Source organism: Pseudopodoces humilis, chromosome 8 (genome assembly GCF_049639895.1).
Source record: "Pseudopodoces humilis isolate 2021_Gansu_Grassland_sample_001 chromosome 8, ASM4963989v1, whole genome shotgun sequence".
NCBI lineage: Eukaryota > Metazoa > Chordata > Aves > Passeriformes > Paridae > Pseudopodoces > Pseudopodoces humilis.
The window spans coordinates 26,258,093-26,283,117 of NC_142207.1; the positions used below are offsets into that span (position 1 = coordinate 26,258,093).

Here is a 25,025-nt window from a genome sequence, read left to right on the forward strand (position 1 = left end):
AGAAAATGACTCTTCTTTCTATCTGGCAAAGTTTAGCACAGCCATACAAGGCCAAGTTGATGCAGCCTTCCTCTGTTATCTGTGCCTTAATCCAGTTTCCTGGTATGAATCAGGTTTGTCACATTTACAAGGTTCTTTTGTTGTTTTTCCCAGGAATCTCATGAGCTTGCAAATCGGGTTGCAAATATGATGAAAATTGAATGCTTCACACTCAAATACCTAAAACATACACAAGTCCATTTAAGCAAATATTTCAAAATACTTTGGACTTTTGATTTGTTTTGTGTCAGGTGCTCAGGTAATTTTTGGTATAATTCTTAGTTCTTAATACACAAAAAGACAGAAGTATCTCTACAGACTGAAGCAGAAAACCCAAAACAAGAATAAAACACTAAACAAAATTAAATAAAACTACTTTTATTAAATCTGTTGTAAATAGCATTTGGCTTTTTGTCAAAATGAGTATCTTATTTTTCTTGGTTATCAGGTTTTATCAAGTTTTCTTGGTTGAGTTTTTAAGTTTGCCAGAAAGGAGAAAAGATTTCATGAAAACATTTGTTAGCACCTTGAAATGCTTCTCCATGTCATACTCCAGTCTTGCTTCTTGCAGGCATATAAAAATCCAGCCACTTTAATACAAAAAATTATTAGTGCAGATACTCCTCTGATGTCAGAATCACTGGAATGTGGCGCTACAAGACCTCATTTACTTTGGCTTCAAAACCAAGTTTGGGAACTATGTTTAAACATGTCTTATATACTGCAAAAAGTACTCCTTTAAAGACTGTAATGAGTCCTAACTATGCTAAAACCACAAAATATAAAATGCACACAAGACTTAAACATTGGATAAACTTTTAGGTGAGACTGAAATACAATTTATCCCAGTCTATTCTAGCTGAATAAACTGACAAATTTGCTTTTCTTGAATTTCATTTAAAAGAAATTCAACATGATTCACTACTTCAAATTCCCAGTATGGACAAACACAAGAGAAACAGATAAGAAGGAAAAGCAAATTTAAAAGGTGACAACTGACATTTTTACATAACCATAATGGTAAGGGGAAATAATGAAAAGCTGGTACAACAGAATGCCAGAGACAATTTCAGCTGTGACAGAAGTATGTGAAAAATCACCTTTCAAAACCAACAGGCAGCTCATATCTGATACTCCCTTTAAATAAAAAAGAGCTTGTGATGATCACAATACCATCAAATTTAATTTTGTTCTGTCAAAAGAAATACCATCACTAATGATTTTGGTAAAATAACTTTCACAATGAAAATAAGTTCCTGCCATAGAACACTAATGTGGAATATGAGCTGTGACTTCCATAGTGAGAAGATTAAAAGATACACATTATAGATGTCATCTAAATTATGAATTCAAAACACAGACATACATATATATTGAAACCCACAACATCATAAAGGAAACTGTTACATCATACAAAGCTATATGAAACATGACACAAGTGTAAGCAGATGAGTAATTGCTGGCAGAAGAATGGTAGTTTTGACTTTCATATTTTTATGAATGGAATTTACATTTTATTGGGTTATCCTTTAAAATACATATTAAATGTGGTGGGTTTTGCATCAGTTCAAGACAGTGCTTAGCATGTACCAAGGACTAACAGGTTTTGAGAGACTGACCCCCTTTGGTTGTAATCCCAGCTGTATTTTCCTTGACTGCACAACTAGAGTGCAGCCATTTGCCACCTTCCCATCGCCAAATAACCAGCAATCATTTCCACCACGGTTTGCCAAATGATATCTGATGCCTGAGACTGACTGCTCTTCTTCAGTTTTCTGTATAATCAAAGGCTTAACAACATGCCTCCATCAGGAGGGCCCTCTGCCCTGGAATGGGATTTTGCTGTCAAAGGCCATCCTGAGCAACACGTTCCTCCACAGCTCTGGCTCCCTTGGCACACTCCACTCAGAAGCCTGTGAATGGTGACATTCTGCAGGCTGAAGAGATACCAGAAAATCTCAAGATAACATTTCTTTCCCATCAGCAGCTGAAAAACATGCAGAGAGAAAGGATCATTTCTCTCTCCATCCTTGATGGACCATCCCCTCTGGGGGCTTCTTCTGTTTAGTGGGTAGCTTTGCAGCCAGCAGGTAACTCCACAGACCGCCCTGACCTTCACAAGGAAAGAAGTTTTAATTTCTTTTTAAGTGGAGTTGTTTCATAAGAATTTTAGACTGGCTTATCTTGAACTAATTTTCAATTCTTATAAATATTTTAAAACAACACTGTCAACATTCCAACAGCCAAATCAGTCCTACAGTGCAAGTTACTACTGTCAGGGTGATGAGCAATATTTATAAATTTAAGAATAAATACAAATTTCTTAGTAAAGTGAGCATCTCAATGGAGTGATAACATGCAGCTCAAAACAGCATGAGTAAAATGCTGTGTGTGACAGCCAGTCATTTCCCAGCAAGGACAGCTTTACTATCTTTTGCTTGTAAATCTACTCTAAAAGGAAAGCACAAAACCCCCTCAATGACAAAAGGCCCAGACAGCTCCAATCCTTCCCTCCCCCCAAAAAGTGTTATTTCTGTCAACCCCCTATCTGCTTCATAAAACAGTAATTTTGAATGTTGTCAGATTATCAATCTTTCTTAAACAAAACCAAAAGGATATGACACTTATCAACCCAGTTTAAAAACCTTCCAAAACTTAACAAAACTCTTATTAACTCCCTAATTTTGTAAATCCTTCTCTGGATAGATTTAATCTTTAGTTTTTTACACCATATTCACTTTTAAATGCCTAGCTAAGAACCACACAGAGAGAACCTCTCAAGGCCTATGCAGATGTTCACATTTGCTCTTTTATCTACTTCTAAGTAATTAATTCAAGTTTTTAATATAAATACGTGCAAGAGCCATATTTCTCTCGATTTTATCTGGAGATGTGTTTTAACTAGCTCACCAAAAGACACATCAGTGTAGGCCAATAAAAGTAATCACTTACTTTTAAGCAAGGCACTTTTAAAATAAGGATGTAAAATGCACATGTGTACAAGCCTCTGTTCTTGCTTTCTTCCATGAACTTACAGTCTGGTTCAAAACAACCATGATTCATCATGATTAGGACATTCATTATGAAAGCTATGATCTGATATTACATTTTACTGAGCTGAGACTTGGTTGGTCTTCAGCTGTTAACAATCCCTCCTTCATATCAGTGGACTCAGCTTTTCAAGTTTATTTGTGAGGACCAGACATGTGCCCTACAGCTTGAGTATTTTTTCATCATGTCATTGTACAAACTGACTTTAAACATGCCTAAAAACCACACAACAATCTCATTTGAGTTTTTGGAATCATTACCAATATTTGGGTACTTAGTGACAAATACCAACTAATTTAAGAACAGTGTTTTCAAATCTCAGACTGGGAGTGCCAGTATCTCAGTATTATTCCCAAACCAACGTATTGCATAAAAAAAGCAATACCATAAAGAGCAGAATTAGCTGCAGACTCTAGAAAATCTAATGATTATGGAGTTGGCTGTTGAGCTAAATTCTATCTACAGCTGTACACAGAAGATCTTGTCAGAGCGTAATTTATGCTACTGTAACTGAAAGGAAGGCTAGTGAAGGTGCTTGCTTCACTGCTATGTAGAAGTGAGGCTTTTATTTCCAGCTTCAACTTAGGCTCCCTGATCTGCAACAAAATGTGCCACAACAAAAAATTAATACCAGCAGAAACTGCTGTAAGGCCCAAACAACCTTAAAAGCCAATTTCTTATCCCACTTGAATGGGTAGGAGAGCATTGCTCACAGGTCTACTGACTCTACAAGCAGCAGTGCAAAGATGCCATGTGGAAGACACCTAGCATGTACACACCGCCGTCTTGAAACATTTTGCCAGTAATCCTGATAGTAGTCAGCAGTTTACTCAAGTCTACCAATCCCAAGACAAAGAAATATCACAGCAAACAGTGTCATTTTTTTTTTTTTTGAAGTAAGAAAAAGAAACAAAGCACAACTCATTAAAACAGGACAACCTCCTTCTGGTTGGGGAGCAGCTGGTAACCAACAAGCCGCCATTCCCAGAAGCGTCCTGACCTCATCATCAATAAAGGGCTTCTTTTCAGGTTCCAAAAACCCGAGTACAACAGCTCCTGTGTGTGGAGAAGGTACACACAAATGACTGGGAATGTATTTCAGAGCAAACCATGAAGAGGAATGCTTCTAGTATTCAGTTAGAAGTGAGTCATCTGGCTGAACCCAGCCCTGCACTTGGGACACTCCCTGCAGGCACTTCTACCACATTAAGCATTTTTCTCCCTTTTCTCAGGCATTGCTGCCACAACAGTTTCCAAGCACTTATACAACATCTTTGATGAATCAGGTTTTTGGATTAAGCTGCACATGGAAGTTGTCAAACTGCTGCCTTCCTAACCTTCCCCAGGAACGACACAGAAAAGAATACTGCCAGTGCTAATGGCATCAAGAAGGACAATGTTTTTTCTTCAAAGTAACTTTTCCACTATAAACATAAACTTGTAATATTAATTAATGCAAAAGTATTTCAATCTGAGCCTCTGCTGAAAAAGCTTTTTATTTCTCTCTTATTTAACTTTCAAAAATCAAAGCCTCTTTCATAGGCTTCCTGTTTCCATACTTCAAAATTAGTATTTATCCTATGACCAAAGAATGTTGTGAGAAATCAGAGAAAACTCAGACAAAGCCAGGTAACAACAGCCAACGGCAAATGAGTCTGAAAACATACAGAACTCCTTCCTGGGAGCTAGTTAGGGGACGCACCATTCTTCTCTCTTCCTTCCCCTTCAGCAAATACTGTGGGACCTGCAGACAGGAGAGGCTGCTCTGGATAAAGCACCAACTAACCCAGCACCGGCAACGTCCCAGCATCAGTTCAAGCACCCAGGTCTGTGCTCTTGGAGGTAAAATATTCCAGTCTGGATGATGAACTGTGAGGAACCCAGGCAGAATTCTCTTATTTCCTACTTCACCATTCAACACTTTGTTTCCCCAATACTATTACTGAAATGAGCGGGTATGAAGCAAATGGAATGGGAAATGAAGTCAAGGAAGGTCTCCTCCCCGTGGAAGCTGAAAACTCTCCAGAAAACTTCTCTCTATCCCTACACCAAAGGTGCTGCACCACCATGGCCAGAGAGCTCCCTGGGACACCAGGGAGGTCACTGTTGTGATGAGACATCTTAAGACAGCCGTGAGAAAAGACACTAAGTGTTAACCAAGCTGAAAAACTAGGACTCCCAAGGGGGAAAATTTGATTGTGTAATTGAAGGCTGTATCCCAACACAAACACATAAAAGGATATGGCCTTGAATCTGTGCAAGCAATGACATTGTTTCCTTCTAATATTTAAATATCAAACCTTGGGGCTTTGGAATGTTGTTTCAATGCTACATATTTATATATTATGCTATATATGTGGTGGTGATCATATAATAAAGGGCATTTGCACAGAAATTTCCACCAGATCTCTATATTGCTATTAAAGCTTTTCACTCCATTTTCTGAAATCTGCCTGCTCTTTATGTAAATGACTCACAGCTGTGTATCTGCCACACAGTAGTAAATAATTCCAGAAAATATATGTGTGTATTTAAGTTTAGAGAAGCATTGTATAAAAACATTTTAGACAAACATATAATTATTCTATATAATCAAAATCAGTTTTAAAAGTAATTACCTATGTTCCCACAGATTTTCTGGTAGCTATGTATCAAAAGCCAAGTGATCTTAAAGCTGATAAATACCAAAATATTATCATTTATTTAATTTGCTATAAGACACATAAGTAGTGACATTAGTCTTAAACAAATAAGGGACACACCATGCTTTAACCTTCACAACACAACAGTTAACATCCGATTCTTCAAAACAACTACAGCTGTATGGATTCTGATCAAAGTCAGTAAAATTACACAGGGATTCAAAAGATCTGCCCATACAGATAACTTTAAAAAGAAGCAGAGTCTTCACGCCATCCTACAACTATTTCTTTGATGTGATAGATTCAATATGTTCATAGCCAATCTGGTGCAGAAGTTGCTCTTCCATTAAGGAATCTCAGTGATACCGAGGATGAGATCAAAAGGAAGAGAAAGAGCTTTTGGTTGTGTCACCAATGCAGCATGAGATGGAAGGCTGCAGTGTGGGAGCAATGTGGCCTTCAGCTGCAGATAACTGCAAATGTGCTCTGCAGATCAGAAAGAGGCCTTTCAAATGTATTTAATTCAACTTGCTTTTAAAGTCACATTTCTTTTCACGGTAGCCCTGCACAATTTTAATGACAGTGATAAGATCTCGGTCCTTTGAAAAAGCATACAATTTAGCAATCTTTTCCAAAGGCCCACAAACCCAATCATAATCTGTTTATCTGTTTTGTCTACACAAAGCTTGTATCAAAAATGTCCTCAGAATCCTCCACAACTAGTAAAATATGCATCCCTTTCTGCATTCTAGCAGCACATTCCAACCAAACCAGAACACCTCATAAGGGTTTTTTTCCTCTCCTCCTTTCAGGACAGTAATTGATGTTTCTTTCCAACCAAGTGACCACTGCTTCATTCCTGATCCCCTGTCCTTCAGTGAGAGAATACAGTCTTCATCACATTAGAGCAAATGACAAGAAAACCTCTGAGATAAACACTATGCCAGAACAACCCAAACTATTTTATTAAATAAAATCCTAAATTCATTCAGTGCAGGGTACAAAATATGTAAGGAAAAAAAATATGTAGAGAATTCTAACAAAAAAAAAAAGTTAGTAGCCTTTTAGATACCAGAAACATAGGTCATACAATGAAATCAAGAATCCTATCTACACCAATTTAATTAAAAGCACTTAAACCTGTATTTTTAGTTAAGTTAGAGCCACAAGGTTGGAATACCTTTAAATTATGTTCTACATTTACAGCGAACTCCAGCAGGAGCTGTTCCAAATTTTCTATTAAATCTATGTATATTTGAGAATGATGAAAGGAAAAAATAGCATTTCTTAACAACTTCTGCTACGGACCTAAGCTTTTACAGGTCCATGTTTTCAGACAACTACTACCCTAATTCTGTTTCATGAACCAATGTATAAAAGGTAGGGTTGCGTGTTTCTGTAAGCATTTGACAATTTATTAATAAGATTAAGATCCATGTCAAAATTTTGTAGTTGGACTACAAAATGTTATCAAAGTGACCATCTTCAATACTTAAACCAAAGTTAAGGTAGGGGAACCACTCTTTCACATAAAATTTTTGGAGGCACTTGAAGGCAAAATGAAGTTAGCAAGGCAACTTCTATGGAAGAGGACTGAGCACAGTGCACATGCAGATGGAAAACACAATGGGGACTGTGTTTTTTGTGGGAGATGGTGCAACGTTCCTTAACAGAATAATCCTGCCAATCCATAACCCTAAGGCAGTTTTCTTTCATAACTCAAAATGGATGTTTTCCCTGGACTTAACAGCAAGTCTCTGGTTTCCAGTCTATTGGCTTAGATGAAACAGATAATTTGCACTTGATTCTAATCATTCCAGTGTTTGATGAAAAGATTTAAACAGTCACCAATATGTTTCCACTTTGCACTCAGCATCATCATATTTGACTGATTTTAACTTTTTATGTAAAATTTTATATACTTATTGTCGTAAGATGCCCTTTATGACACATCTTTTATATTTTTCTCCACAGCAGGAGAGCTAAAATTTTAATGCACTTTTCATATAATCGCATCACTGTCTGGAACCTGGACTGTCAGAACACACCAGACTCTCATGAGACTTGCAGTAACATCAAAACCTGGCACTCATGCATCACAGATCCCATCTGCCTTCTCAGTGAATGCCTCAAAACATCATATAGCTCAGGCTGTAAAATTTAATTCCCATAATGTGCTCCAGAGGAATCCTGGTATATCTAGAAGTCAGCCATCCATGATAGCAGAGTTTCAGTGGGTAGATAGCGCTTCAAAAATCTGCTGCTGGAAAACACAATTTGGATTTGAGCTTTGTCTCCAAAAGAGGTCCCTTGCTGTCCCTGCAGCCAGGCAATCCCAGAGGTGGAATCCCTTCAGCAGAACTCCCCTCCTCTGTCCTTCTGTGGTGTACTGGCTGCCACCAAGCACCCAAATCTGGAGCCAGGCTGGGGTGTTCAGATTGGTCTCTTTTGTTAATTTTGAATGCTAAAGGTTACAGTGATACATGAAACTCAAAAATGAAGCATGAGTGGTAATGTCTTTGGCAGGAGAGTGGGTTATGAAATCCCTAACTACTCCTTATTTGATGACTAGATACAGAGAGGTGAATTAGCAGTTATACACATATGTGCAGAAGAAATTAATGAGTTCATAAAAACCCAACAAAACCTCTCTTTCTGCCTTTTCTTCTGGGAGTTCAGGCATCTTTAGTATATTTCTAACACTACTGAATAGAACCTTATAATAATGATGTATGTAAAATAAATAGCAATCCTAACACAGAACTAAATTTAGGTTGTTCTTTCTGAAGTTCTCTATATACCAATAAATATTTGATTACTAGAGAGATAAAAGAAGTATCTTGCTTCAATAGTCAAACTGGTTTTGAGTACACCTCAACCTTACCTTCAAGCTAAATAGAAAGCTAATTTGAGCACTTAACAACACATTTGGGACATCTTTTGTATTGAAATAAAAGTCAGAAAAATGTTTTTTAATAAAAAGGCTGAAAGCAACATTTACACTATCCCCTTATATTCATCTTGGACCAAAAGGACTTCCTGCTTATTAAAACAAATGGTAACACCAGCTTTAACATAATGGCACACTTCCAGCCTCTGTAATGCACTTGATCAAAAGCTACATGTGCTGCAATGGAAAAAAATGAGCGCTTCAGAAATCTAACTCTTTAAAGATATTTGAAGTTATTTTAATTCCAACAGGCTCAATAGCTATATATTCCGTGTCTGTAATGTTCCCAGGCACTAAAAATAGAGCCCAAAAATTACATCAAAACACTGAAATGCCTGTTTTTATACGGGTGAGCTAAAACCAACCCTCAGATCCTTCACAAAAGGCAGCTCTGATCCCATGTGCTGCATTTTTCATGTCTTCAAGAGTGCTGAAGCCCAGGAATGCTGTCTACCAGTCAGTCACGCTCCCCTTGCTCCTACAGAAACCCGGGCCTCCCCTTGCCAGCCATTTCCTCGGTGGGAAGGCGAGCCAAGCCCAAGCAGTGTGGGATGTCTGGGCCTGTCCCAGCAGTTCCTGCTGGGCACACCTGAAGGAGTGGCGGTGCCTCTGTTCACAGCCACGGCCCAGAGATGCGGTGCTGCTCCCACGTGGGCAGGAATGCAGAGCACTCGTGTCCTGTCAGGAGAGCTGCACACCTCGCTCTGACTTTCAGGAATAGTTGTTTTTTCTTGTCAACCTTAGCAACAGGCAATGGAGAATGAACTAATTTAAAGGACATGATTGTACTGGGTGTTTATTCCAAAACATTTCCCCAAGCATGCAATGAAATCTGAATTACAGCAGAATTTTAGGCAGCCAGCCTGTTTCAAGTAGAAGTCCAAGATCAATACAAACAGGGCAAGAACGAGTTCTGACAAAATCTTTCCTTACATGTTTGGTTTATGTCCTAGTATTTCAGATGTAATACCCTAAATCAGCTTAATATTGTAATCCTCAAGTGTAATCCTCAAGTGTAGCAAGTATTTTAGTACTAAAACTTAACTTTTCCTATGCTCTTTAATTCAAGAACATATTTCTATATTTCTAGTACAACTCTGTATAGCATACATTCTTGTACAGAACAGGTTTTGTGATTTTAAATTTGCAGTCCTACAATACAGAGTTGTGAGTTAAACCTGTCTGATATTTTAGAAACATTCCCAGTTAGTAAAAGATCATGTTTGTCTGGCTAATGCAAATTCAGACAATGCCTGTAGTGCTCCAAAAGGTACATCTGCTCTAGCTCTTGCTATCATGGTTTAGAAGGAGAGAATAACATGAATGTCCACATCACGTTTTCCCATTAATCCTACCTAATCTCTTCTTCTCCGCAATCATCTTCTCTACGTGGCCATATAATTTCTTACTTCAGCAAATGGTTTTTCTAGGACTTCAAAAATATTTTAGAAGTCTTCTGTAATTTTAAGATGAAAATAAACATTACATTTCTCTATGCTCTAACATTGTACTAGTTGGTCTTAACAGGTATTTCCCAGGTGAAATGGTTATTAGGAGGAAACAAGTGATGAAGTGGGAAGTTGGGACCAGACAGAATTCCCCCTCCTATCTCGCTCCAGGGTGTCTGAGGAATGCAGTGAACAGCATCTCCCCTTCTCTTCCTCAAGACCAGTCTCGTTCAGTCTGCATCAAGAGTGTCTGAGTCTCACTCCTGCTCCTCACCGGGTCCCATCCAGCACAGCCATCACTGAGGACACTGCTCGCCCCTGTGTCCGTGCCAGAGAGCCGAGAAGGGTGGCGGGGCAGCTGAACCTCTCCTGGTTCCTGCTGAAAGCCGCCTCTCCTTCCCAGCTGAGACACCTTAGCAAGGGCTGTTTCCCTCTACTGTCCTTGCTTAAATGGAGGTTCAGATGGTTTCTGGGCAGGAAGAACCTCTCTCACAAAGATACTTCACAGACAGGAGATGCAGCTATTTGGGGACATCCTCAAGCAGAAGGAAATAAAGGACAGAACAGGCTGTGGGAACCTGACAAGGCCCATGAGGAGGAGAGGCAGTGGCAGGGCCAGCACTTGGCAGGGCAAGAGCTGATACAGTGAGAGGCCCAGAGAGGAGAAAGGTTTTAACCTCATGAGCACCCCAGCAAAATCAATAGTCTCCTGTAGCATACAGCTTCTGTTTCCAAGGCACCAGCTGGAGTGACCTTCTTCAAACAGAAAAAAAGAAAAAAAGTCTGCATCTTATGTGAGGGCACACAAGTGCATGTTAGATATGTGCAAAAGCATTTTCTTTTCCTAAAGGAAAGAAAAAAACTTCAGAACTCCAAATATAAAACAAAGAGAAACTCAGATTGTGTTTCTGGCTCCGACAGAACAGCCTGATCTTAGGTAGGTTACTTTGCTTCTTAGTGCTTTATGTTAGCTAGTTATATAATGGGAAAAACAGTACCTCCCCTAACTTCAAAGGTTATTCTGATTACTTTAAAATAGCGTGAAGATGAAAAAGGCAATAATGATAAATAGTAATCCTTAGTTTGCACTTATGCAAAATCCCTCTACAGATCTAAGTACTTGATTTCAGATGAAATACAGACATCGTTTGATGTTCAGCTCTTGCAGCACAAGTGCCAGCTCAGGCATCCCCAGCCTCCTACTCCCAGGTGCTGCTCCAGCCCAGCAGTGCCCGACAGCTGTGCTGCACAACCACGGCTGTGCTGAGCTGGGAGCGGGCTGCGGAAGCCAACGGGGAGCCCATGGGATGGGAGGAAGGACCATATCTAAGGCAACATCCCTGCCAAAATAAATATACATCAATCAAGTACAAAGGCTGGCATCAAAGCTATCAATTCGTGTTACAGCTGACTTCACTTGTATAACATGTTCTGTCTGCCCTACAGTAACAAACTTGTTTCAAACCAGGAGTAAATATTTCAGCACAAATCTGAATAGGTCATGAGGGGACATTTCATAATCCTATGGAAATTCCTCGCAAATGATGTTGGAATCTGCATGATTGCTAGATGAATGTCACTTACATATGCTATGGCTTCTGTAACTCTTCTACTTTAAACATATTTTCCATGTAATAAAAACTTTCCTAAATCAATCCCTGAACTGGTCACAGTCCTGAGTATTGGTTTCAGCTGTTTTAATCATGCTGTACAATTAAACTGTAAATCTAAAACTGATACCTTCATAAGACACTTATTTACACAGATACTGTAGAAATTAGAATAGAAAAAGGAGCCTTTTAAAAAAATGAATATAAAGAAGTCTTCTGTCAATCTAATTTACTCAAATCCTGACCATACCATGAAATCCTATTAAATGAAAGGCAAAAGCTTCAAGTCCCATTAAGCAAGTAGAAATCTTTTTTTGCAAAACAAAAAATCAAAACTAAACTTGAGACAGACTCTTTTCTGACAGGTGTTCCCACTTTAACACATCACAAAATATATGCAGTCACAGGCAAGATTTTCAAATGGTTCTTCTGGTTCCCAACTGGTCACCATCAAAGCATTCCTACACTTCACTGAAGACCCTTTTAACACATCCTTGTTTGGTCACTCAAAATTTAAGACACCCTCAATCAGTAGTCTAGATTTAGGAATATGCAACTCCATAAGCTTCATCAAAGTGAAAATGTATAACCAGGACAAAAATGAGGATTTATGATTGCAATTCAACTTCATGCTTTCAGCCTTAACTCTGGTTTCATAGTTTGGTTTTTTCCCCCTTGCTTTCCTTGCTTATTCCTTCTAACAACTCACAGGTAATCACACTAGTTATGCCTCCGAGCAAATATTGTCCTATTATTGTTTTAGACAAGAGTTCTGGTTCCAAGTCTATTCTTTAAAAAAGTAAATCCAAGTGAGTTCCATTAGTTACATGATACTTACACAACACACTTTCTATTTTTCTTTCTAAACTACCATTTCCTGAAATGTTTCAACACCTGGAAAGGTCTGTCAGGAGCCCAGCTCACTGCAAAAATATATGAAGTTATCAAGTACTTGACCACATTTCTACCAAACAATCAAAACATAGCTCCATTACAGGTGTAAGCTGATGGCATTTGCAAGAATGTATTTGCATCTCAGAAAAACCTGCACCTATCTGGTAACTGTTTTCATTCCATAATCATCTAGAAAGAATGGAAAAGCTTGCCTTCCAATTTCATTTCAAGGGCTCTATCATAACTGAGCTGGCACTGTGCCAATAGCACTTTTGGGAATAAGACATAACCCATTACAATGATTACAAAGACCTTAAGGCATTGGAAGAAATTCATGTCATGCTTCTGCCATCAGATGTGCTAGGCCACTCATCAGGTTTGGCTTAAGCATTATAAATGCCTAAAAAGTGACAATTTAAATTCTTATACAGGTAGAGAAAATGAGAAAAAGCTCTTAATTTACCTGTTTATGTCCGCCTACCAACTCATAAACTCACATGTAAGTGTGCAGGCATAAAATAAACATGTCCTTGATGAACATTTAGGTGACACATGATCTCAACTAATCAAATACTTTGTGCTGTGTTCCCTTATACAACAGGAAACTTCTGCTCCACAGCAATCATGGCACAGTGACTACACAGCCAGAGTCTTCTTAAATGTTGGACTGTGCTCACTCCCTGCTCTGAGTAGTCTACTACAGATAATTTCACATACCAGCTCTGTGTAGGAACAAGCTCAGCAGAGTTGGGAGAACCTGTTCAGACTGATATCTTTAGTGCCTTATTTCACTTGTCTGTTCTGTAGTATCCAGTGAAATCAAGGATTCTCAATTCATGAATTTTCCCCCCATTAGCAATTTTTAATTATTATTGTCTTCAGCACAGGTATCTAACACTCCAAGACTATTATGAAAAAAAAAAAAAGTAGTGTTAGTGCAGCTGAGCTACACACTGAAACCTCAAATTAGTTTCAAACCTTTTCCTTGATGCATTCCCTCCCACTGCTCCTGCTCACTATTCTCTTAGTGCCAGACAGAAGTCTCCCATTTAACCCTCCAAAGCTGGGCAAGAACAGCCTGCACCTCCCTTGGCTCTGTCTCCCTGTGCCAGCCAGAACAGTGCTGGCAGGGCCTGGGGACAGCACCCCCAGACACCTGGCACAGCGCTCAGAGATGTGTAATGCTGCTGGGCTGCAGTCTGTACTTATTTCACCCACACACAGTTTTAGTTTGCTCCAGAGATGCTATGAATGGCTCTGCAGCTGGGAGTGTCTCAGTGCTCTGCTCACCCAAACCCACGGTGGGGGTGCGGCCCAGCCTCGCTGCAGGTAACAAGGGCAGGATCCATCTGCTCACAAAGGCAGAGAAGCTCATATTCAGACTAATTTAAAAAAAAACTTCTCAAAAAGACAGTTAAAACATTTTCCAAATGTTCATCTGTCACTGATTTCTCTGGCTTTCCATGCCTTAATTGCAGTAAGTTTTCAGCAAGTTCTCTCTGCTTTCCCATAGCACTGTGGAACAACAGTGTCTGGACCTGAATCCAAAGGAAGAACACTGCTCAGTGCAATTCACTGTGGCTCAGCATCATCCATTTTGCCTTAGTCACTGCAATTATATCCTCAGAGAAAAATGAAATGGAGAAAAACAGAACCACAGTTCAAATACAACCAATTTGTATTTACTGCAGTTTGAGTACCTACCCTGTCAGGAGTTCATTTTGGTGTGAATGTGGGTATTTTCTCCATGCTTGGGGGTTATTTTGTCTGGTTTCTCTATTGGGGAGGAGGGGGTGGATTTGGGTTTTGCTTCTTTTTGAAGTTTTTATGTGTGTATTATTTTGGTTTTAGTTTTTTTAAAGAATAAAACCCCCCAGGTCAAAGGAATACATACATAAAAACTGTGCTTCTGTTTTATAACACTAGTACTAATTTATTGGGGTTTAAAGTTCTATTTCTACATGCTTTTAGAGCAGGTTAATGCTTTAATAGGAGAAACAGAACTACAATCAAGCAAAATGATCACAGTGTATTCCTTCAGACAGACACACCCAATTTGTGAACAAATCAATAGACAAGGCACTGAACCATGATTCAAAGATAAAAAGAAATAAGATTAAAAAAAAATTATTTGGCACAGGGGGAAAAAAAAATCACTTTCACTGCTACAGCTCCAACACTTGTATTTCCCCTTCTAGCATTAAGCAAGTTTTCCTATTTTCACACAGGATGCAAGGGTACCTTACACCCTTGCTCAAACTATATATAGTTTTAAGTCAATATCAATGTCTGAAACAAGGAATTTTTTGCTAGTCTCAGAAAATACTTACAGGCCTGCATGCCAATTCTAAATGAGCCTCATGCCACCAGTCTGAGAGAAGGCAAAAATCCAGGCCAAAGTCAAAAGCTGCATAATATCATTCACAGGTACTCCAGAAACTTTTGGGAAATAATAATGCAAAGAAACATATACACAGTATTTTTAGGCTCAATCTTTCAAATAAATGCATAAAATTGTAGTGATTAAACATTTGAGTCTACCTCACTGGAATCTTCAAAGGAATTTAAAAGAACTGGATCACAAACTCCTATCTCACTGCAGCTTGATATCAATGTCTTAGAAAAGAAGTCTTTTCTCACATCTCTAAGAAAATTACTAATCTGTCTTTCTACTTCAAAATAAGAGAAAAAAGCTAAAGCACAATTAAAAAAAAAAAAAAAGGCTAAGTTGATAGAAAATCTTCATACTTCCATCTTTCAGTACATTCCTTGCCCTTAAAGATTGAATTGCTAACTTCTCCCCCTGAGGACATATCTATACAGCAAATGTTTTTCCACTAATTTATTCTGCATGGAAATATACTACACAAATAAACTGAAACAGGGTGAAACTCAGTAAATCATATTTTAAGGCTAACTAATATATTGATTTCTTTGAAATTAAGAAAAGTGTTACAGAATAAAACATCTTAGTATCCCAAAAACAAAACAAACCAAGACTTCTGGGAAAGAAATGTATGGACTGTCTAAATAAATCTGATGTTCAGTTTTTCAAAAGATCAATATCTATTCTGATATTGAAAACATGGATACTAAAAAACAACAACAAAAATCTGCAGACCTCTAACAGCTAACATGAAAAATCAGATCTCCTACCACAAAATTCAGTCCTAATGAGAATTGCAATAAGGGAAAAAAGGTCTCTGTCACACACAAAAATAGACACAACACTTGGTGTACCAACTCTAATGCTCGTGTATTAGTGTCCATAGCAACACCTCACCATTTATTTTATTTATTAAATACAAACCAGCAAAAATAGTAATAGTGGATAGTATACATCAACGATAGCTAATTCAATACACTAAGGAAGGAAGGAACATTTCCAAAGCTATCACAGAAAGAGAACAAAACTGCAGCATGACTAAGAAGACTAACACCACAAAATACCGAGATAAAAAGACACAAAGAAATATTCAGTATGGGTATACAAACCTAGTTATGGACTGAGGAACTCTATTCTTCATAACTTCATTTAGGTCTCCTTATAACTTTCTCAGGAACTCATCACATCCCAGTCTGACCTATTAGCCACTGTAAGCTTTCTTCATCATACAATCAACTCAAATGTAAACAGACTTTTGGTACCAACTTGAATCCCTGTTTAAGTACAATTATATTCACAGGAATCTTCACCAAGATTTTAGTGAATACACTGCCATCATCTTCCACTTGGACTGCAACAATAGGAGTCATTCCATATTGAAAATTACAGCTTTGGAAAAACCTCCAGTTGGTGTATAATCAGGGATAACATGACCAGGAGCACACTGATGCGGTGCTTCCTGGGTTGGACTGGCTCCCCTGGATGCTCTATGAACTCTGTTTTTCAAGCACGTGTGTTCTGTTAGCAAGAAAGCCAAAAGATCACTTCAGGCAACTTCAAAACAACCATGACACTTCAGTTCTTCAGAAATAATGGAGATATCTATAGCCAGGATGACATATGTCAGGAGCTAGATGGCCAGTTACCAAACTTCACATTCAGAATTCCAGAGTTAGTCACGAGTTCACAATCCAAACACTTAAGGCACTTAGCTGAATTTTCCAGTCACTCTTTTAATAAGAAGGACATGAGCCTTTCCTTGTAAGGAAAACTAATTTAAAACACTGATCCCTAATATGAATCCACATGCAAAGATTTTGTCTAATATGATGAAAGGATGAAGGGAAAGAGACAATCCATAGCTTCTATCAAGTATAGCTGCTAACCTTTTTTATACTCCTGACAAAAGATGGTCCACCAGCACAGTTGTGAAAGCAATCAAATCACACAAAGAAGAGTCACTTAGTGCATATATACAAAGATAAGCACACATAGTCTCAAGTTCAGGCTTTGGCTGCAGCACCTGCAAGCCAGATTCAAGCACGGTGCTGCCTGCAGCCTCTGCTCCCTGATTTGGGGGCAATGCTGCCATCTCCACTCACAGCCTGCTCTGCTCTACAGAAGCCACCTGGCAGCTAACCTACATAATTCCAGCTCTTTTGCCTAAAAGTAATTCAAGTGTCCTTATAAACAACCTCACACCGTTAAAAAACAAATGCTTTATTTCCCTAGAGCTCCTAGGATTGTGCCAGACTGAAAGGTCATTAGCATTCTACCTCCAGACAGCACCCTCTCTGAAGAGACACTGAATGCTGTATCATAAGGAACGGAGCCAGAAATCACTGTTAAGTGGTGTATTGGATTTTCTGGACCACGTTATTTTTCAGATAAAGAAAAAAATTATCAGAAACAACTCAACAAGGAAATGTAATTAATGACCAACTTTGAAGGGCCAACATATTTTAAGTGTCTGTCTGGACTTTCAGTCTCCTCTGAGGTACTGTGCTGAGCTATAGCTGCAGCTCAGGTAAGACTGCAAAGAAGCTGGGCTAACAGGCTATTCTAAGAGTAAGTCAAATGCCAAGAACCTAAAGCTTTCTTTTTAAATTGTATCCATCTCAAAACCATGACAGAGAATCAGATTTCTGTCAGCAAACTAGCACACAGGACAGAAACAAGTGAGGCTTACTGAAAATGTCTAAATAAGAAGCAAAAAAAAAAAAAAAACATGAAAGGTTTTCTATGATGTAAACACTGTTCTACACAGATGAGTCTAATAGCACCAAACAGCAAATAACCCAGTATTTATAAGTGATCTTCTGTTTTGCACTTGACAGCTCCAGTCCCAAGTCTGCCTCTTACTATGCCAGTAGTCTGAGGACAAAGACTATTACTGTGCTGGGCACAGGGTAGGAATTTATTAGTAGTAGCTGGCAACACCTAGCAGTGCTTTATAACCAAACTTCACAGAGCTCTTGCTTTTTAATCTTAACTCCATTCACTGCAAAATTGTTCAAGAAAACCAGAGCAGAGCCATGCTAAAAATCCTGAGGAATGCTCTGTGGGTAACATGGCAGAACAAAGTGGGTTACAGGAAACAGCACTCACAGCAAGCCCAGCATCTCCAGGCTGCCAAGGGAGATACAACTGCAGTATTTTGAAGCTAATGCCCTCTGTCAGGAGCTGGAGCCGCCGAGCAGCCTGTGCACAGCCATTTCTGCCATTCCAGCTCACTGCAAGGAGCCTCTAGCATGACAAGACAAGGGAAAGCAGGAGATGAACACAGCCAACGTGAAAATAAACATTTGAAAAAGCACAGGGACATAGACAAGCAGAACATCCACAAAACATAAACAGTGTTTCCATTTTGCTTGGCAATGACTTCAATGTACACTATCTTGGCTAATTCAGTCAGTATACTTTGTTGAGCAGAGTCACCTAAACAAAATTCACAAGCCTTTAAAGGAGAAATGCTTCCACAGAGCTGTAGTCTAAAATCCCACTGAAATGCTTAAGTCTACCCAGTCTTAAAATATTTGAAGAATAGTCACTGAAGGCTATCACCATCAGAAAGCCTGTTGATCTATAATGTCACCCAGAAGTGCACTGGTACATCAATCTGCCATCCAAAGAGCTCCTACCTATTTCTCAAGTGATTTACATTAAGTAGCAGTGTAGGATTTGTTTAGAAAAATGATGATATTGCATATATGTATTACACTGCATATTGCAGAATGTGAATAAAGACATAAAAAGTATAGCACCCTTGTCTCTTCTCCACTTTGCCTTGAGGCAAAACAATTCCTTATATGCAACCTCTATTGTTTAAATAAAGTCCAGCTTTCCACTAATGCATTCTGAAAGAGTATCATTCTTGGGAGCCTTATCTACTTGCACCTTGTGTCTATAAGGTGCTCACAATAAAGCCCCAATGCACAGTCACAAAAGGTATCAGCTAATGATGACACTGAATGTATTATTAAACAACATAAAGGTCTGACAGTAGTCAGCATTCCCACCAAATGGAAACAGTATCTTTACTATATTTGTATTACCCAAAGATATTTGCAGATCTTTAAACTCTTAGAAGTGCATAAAACATAAGCAAGTAATTTCCAGCTGAGATGCAAATTAGTGCCTCAGGAACTGCACATGATACAAGACTGTGAATCACTTTTTTACAGATACTGGTTAACTTAAAATGCAAATTTTCACTAATACTGAAGGTGGCAAAATCAGTGATTACATTACAAAAAAAAAGTATTTTCTTTCTTAATTGTAGATCTTAAATGTGAATAAAATAGTCACTGTGGAGTACTAGAAACAAGCAGGCTACTTCAAGGACGATAAAGATGCCGATCAGACAATTGTATTCAACAAATAAGCTGAAAGTTATGCTCACAGGTACTTGAGGAATTGAAATCTCTAAGGACTCAAGAAAAATAGATGTAGCCCTCTGAAACACAGCACAAATATAGCTCTAGCACATCACAAACACACGGTATTGCAGTGTCACAATACAGAAAAAATCCCACCTTGCATCCAGAAAAACCCCTTTTTAGATTCCTGCACATTTTTAAGAGAACTTTGCAAAGATCCTTGCTCTCGGTCCTCCAGGTCGCTACTAATTCCTTCAGTTACCTTTCCTATCAAGTGTGCTCCAACAGGAGTGTGACAAAGCAATAAGGAATGTACTCGTAAAAGGGAAAAAAAAAAAGAGGGTTTGGGTTATTGGTTTTTTTGTAAAAATAATATTTGAAACGTTTCTGCTTTTTCCAACAAACATGTTTGCTCTTTTAACATGGTTTGCAGCATTTTGTGGGTTTGGTGCATAGCAGAAATTTAAAAACATTTCCAAAACATTTAAATGTCAGTGCAAGTAAAACACTTCAATTTCATCTTCCTGATTAAATGTTTCTGTAACAGAAAAAAGTTTACACATATAGCTTTCTGCCTAAGGAGGTTTTGCCTTCACAGCTAACATTTCATATGCAAGACTCCAATTTCACATCAAAGCTTTACTTTTAAATTCAGTAAAGATTCAAATTTAATCTCAGGAGACTATGATGTCTTAGAAGTTGAAACAGTAAGTGCTGCTACCAACAATCTTTAAGAGACTCTGCTTTTCACAGATTCAGTTTTAATGGGAAACTGAAGTTACTTGACAAGCATTACCAGTTATCTTGAGAGACTTGCAAAACATTCCACTGCTTCTACAGAAGTTAAGGCTTTCAATTGGATTTCAAAATAACCTTCTATTGCAACTGCTTCAATAACTTTCACTTCTATTCTTTCTCCCCTGCACTAATCCACAACACCATCACTTTTCCCTCAGTTCCAAGGGCACAAGATATAGTCTTAATTAGCCCACATTTCCAAAATCTTATCACTAAGCACTTGTAGCAATGTGTACCCCGTGTCACAGCCCCCTTTGCAGTTAATTAACTTACTGTAACCAAATAAACAGCAAAAAACGCCCCACTAAGCACTAAATTTAAGACAGAAAGGCAACTGAAGGTTCAGGAAAATACAGCTTTGTCAACAGCTGGCTAAAAATCCAAATATTTCATAATGAAGCCAGCATATTAAAGAATTCTTTTTAAAAAAGCCCTACAGTTAATTTTCCCCCTCTGTCAGCTACTCCACATACGATCTCCATGAAAAAATCTCCTTGCACATTGACCAGTATCTCCTTTAGCAGCTCAGCATCTTCATTTTCTACAGCGCCCTAAAGCAACTTCCTCAGAGGCACGGTATCATCCTCTTGCATCAAATGCTTAGCTGTCTCAAAGAAAACTTCTTTTTTTAGGAGATCTTAAGGCCCTTAATCACTGTCTTAATATCTCCTCCCCAGCCTTATAACACAGTGAAGGTACATTAACAACACACAATGCCTTGTCCCCTCACTGAAGGAAGAGGTGCCTGACTCCAAATCATTTCCAGGGTACAAGCTTCAATCCTAAATCAGTGTAGATCACTTCCACCTTCATCTTTTAAAACCTTTTTGCCACCTTGCAAAGGTTTGCAATTTCCTCTTTATATCTAAATCACCTGAAAACAAAAAGAATAATACACATGAAGGAAAAAGCTTATTTAGAGTGTTTTTTTTTAGATTAGGCAGATCAGAAATCAAAGACCAGCTTAAACATCGTTACAAACTTAGCTGACCAGGTGCTGGAACCCAGCTGAAGCAAATGTATTTCAGTTATAAATTAATATCAGATGATGTTCTTCAGAAAAAGCCATTCAAGACAGCTGAGAGTGAGCAGGGCCACAGCTTTCCAAAAAAAGCCTGACATGATCTAATTCCTCCTCAGTGGGAGTTAGATTGGGCCACGTGCCCACAGCTACATGAGTCTAACTGCTGCCTCTCAAAAACAATAGTTAAATGAAAACTGTCTCATTACTATCATAATTAACCAGTCCCAGGCACATACATTAGTAATGACTTCTTTTTTTTTTTAATGGTAGCTTTTGTCAAGGTTTCCACACAATTCCATGAGCACTTCAAGACAGACTTTTACATACCTATTTTATATAGGTAGCAAGAAGGCTGGCAAAGAGAGGCAAGAATGTTACACTGGAAAGATAGCCCGTCATCAGTGTTTCAGAGTGAGAAATAATTCCCTTGACTGTGTGAGGTGGTCTCTTTCTATCCACAATTCAGTGCTCTTATTCAACAGAGGTTCCCTACATCCTCTAAAAACTGCAGCCACCATTTGCTGTTATGAGATGAAAACCCTATGTAATTTTCAACTGCATGTATCAGTAACTGCTCAACTGTTGCTGCCAGGAGTTTTTTCTACATATCACACAAATACACCACCTGTCATAGAAAAATACATTCTTCACACTCATTTGCTGCTACATTAATTTATTTGCAGCAGCAGGAAGCAGCCTTGAGGGGAAAAAAAATTAAAAATTGCTCTTTCATCTTGATGTTATCTTAACATGAATGTTTCATTACAGAAATATATCTGTGACCAACAAGGGAGATCATTTAAGTCTTTAGCTACTTAATTTCTATTTAACTAGCTATTATGAATGATTGAGGAACTACTGAATTTGCCTTCAAAACAGTGTCAGAATTTAGGAAGCATTCTGTACTCATAACTGGCAGATATTTAGCAAGTCTGACTAAATATATGACAAAGCTAACAAAGTGAACACATTTCAAAACACTGACTCAGGAAGCCACAGCTGGCACTTTTTAGATAGGGTTACGTGGTATATGAATATACTGGCTGAAGCTGAGATGGAATATTTTTGGTCAATTTTTTGTGAAAATAAGAAATGGAAAAACGGTGAATCTCTCCATGAGTGATTTATCACAGAAGAAGAAAGTATATCTTCCCCCAAAAGTGCGAGTTAAAGATAAAGGATGAGTGATTGCTTCTGAAACTCTGCATTTGAGTAGCTCCAAACTCCACAGGCAAATCCTGAAATCAGAAATAAACACCATTCTCCAACCACTACTTCTCCTGGCATCAGGAAACAGCTATCTTAATCTCTGCCTTTTTAATACCTCCCAAGACTGTGGGTTCTAGACTATCACCCATCCTACAGCATTTGCAAAATTCTACCTGGAGGGATTAGCAACCAACAGCTACTCAAATCTGCCTGGATTATCTTTAAGATAGAAGAGATGAATATTATGACTACTCAGATGTACGATTGTTTCAAATTACCAGCTGCACATTAACAAGCAATAAGGATTAAATTTCAGGCTTCAAGAACCTGCTTGTCCTCAATGTTATTTTTCATTTTCATAAAAATTTTGTTACAAGACAGGTTGGGCTACATGTATTTACACCCTAATCAAACATGAATTTAAAAAAAGAAAAAGCAAGCTGTTCTGTTCTACACAGATACAGTTGCGAGATAAATGTTTTGACATCCTAAAAACAATATTGACATTATCTTAAATATTACACTTAATTTTTCTAATTGCTATATGTTATGACAATGATAATTTGATATATCTAACATGTGTTTAGATCTTAATTTTGTCTTCTTGAATCATTTATAGTCTAGCTGTATCTTTCAACACACTGCTGTTAAGCATCATAGAAAAATTGTAGCTAAAAGATTTAAAGTTGAAGTAATTTTTATAATTCTCCACTATTTTTCTGGATGGATTTAGTTCAAGGGCCTAACGGTATTCTACTGTTTCCACAGATCTTTCATATAGCTGTAAGAAAGCATCTTTAAAAGAACAACTGCCATTTTCCTTAAAAATTAAGCTTTAAATTGATTAGGGTCATCAGCATGGTGTTCAGGCTCCATTAGTTTTTAAACTACAGCTGAATTTCTACTTGTCATTCCAGGAACTTTTTATTCTGTGTGATTTTACTCAAAATAAGAAGAAAAACATTTATGAATACTTAGTTAACTGTTGGCTGAATTCATCAGGCTTCACATACTTGTGCACCAGTCACCTCCACTTCAAAATTTCCAGGATACTAAGTATGGGTCTAGGAGCTCTCATACTTTACTGTGGGCCATTCAAGAACTATTTATCAAAAATATAGATGAAAACTAGCGCTCTTATGGTTCACAGGCTATAGTGAAATAATCTTCTGCAGAAGATTTCCCATGTGACTGTGACCTGTTCAATTTAATAATCTAAAAGGTATGGTAACACAGATTGCCACAGCCTGTGCAGCTAACCTTGCTAATGTCCTTACAGCATTCTGTCAAATCTAACAGAAAGGCTGGAAGAGTGCCCAAGAAAGGTATCCAGTAGCTAATACAAACCTTCCCAACAACTCTATAAAAACTCAAACCTTGCCAAAGCCAAAAATTCTGTACTTAATGTGCCAAAATATAATCTTACAGCACCAGAATGGGTTCTGGAAGGAGCTGACAAACCGTGAACACTCCACCACTGGAAATGTAACATCACAGTGGTCTCTGTGCTGCAGCCTTCCTGCTTTTTCACCCCTCCAGCTCTCTCAAGTATCCTGTACCTCCACACAGTGCTAGCAGAGTGGTGGATATGAACAGCCAGGAGCAGCCCCCGTCTCTGTCGGATGCAGCAATGGTAGAGCTTTATAAATAAAACACAAAGTGGCAAATGAGGCCATCCTTGCTGCTGGAATGGCCCATCTCCATCTCTTAACCCAGTCAAAGCAGACAGACAACTGTGCTCTGAAGCAACCTACTTTGCTTGTGCTTATGCCTAAAGCCAAATTTGCCTGTTATGAAAATGGAAGGTGACACAATAACACAAAACTGTTTGGAGTCAGTAGATATGTACGCTGCAGCACTCAATTACAGCTGGGTGAATTAAGGACTGTTTTACAGATTTAATTCTCTCCCCCACCTGTGGAGGAAGCCCAGTCCTCTGACAGATCCCTGGAGATCTGCCCCCTAAGATAAGACAAAGCTGCCTCCCAGACCCAGCCGCAACACCCACCCACTCTGCAAGTTAAGATAGATCTTCCGCTATCAAAAATTCCATTTAAAACTATTTGAAGATCTTATCACTCAACAACTGAATTAATTCAGCTTGTAATTTTTATCCTTTGAGAAGAACAAGCACAAATCATTTTGTAAGAACCTGGTCTTCCTGTTTTGGGGGGGACAGAAAGAGACAAGGAATTACCCTTACACCTGGTTTTCCTCCTGTCTAATTTTCCTGCACAACACTAACTCCAGTCACATTTGGGAAGCCGAATCTGATGACTTTTACCAAAGTCAAGCAGAGTCTGTTCTGCACTGCACAGTGACACTGATTCCAAATGGTGATTGTTCACTGGTTCTACAAACAGTACTGTCAACCAAAAGGCAACATGTTCTACCAACTTTTTTTACCCATTCATACTGTGCACATTTTCCGAGTTAAAGACTGCTGGTTTTTAATGCCAAACCCTCATTTTGATCCAACTTCCTTACAAATATTAGGCCTTAGAGCCATTTTTGAAAGCAGCCGTGATCAGTATCTACACACTGAAGTTAATTTCAATACTATCATTCCTAAACAAAAACTTCTTTTTGCATTCC

General features: G+C 38.4%; 1 protein-coding gene across 2 annotated transcripts in view; it reads right to left on the reverse strand.

Moving 5' to 3' along the window:
• Positions 1 to 25,025, reverse strand: part of BMPR2 (bone morphogenetic protein receptor type 2) — a 104,144-nt gene that overhangs the window by 25,351 nt on the left and 53,768 nt on the right. The window lies entirely within an intron of this gene.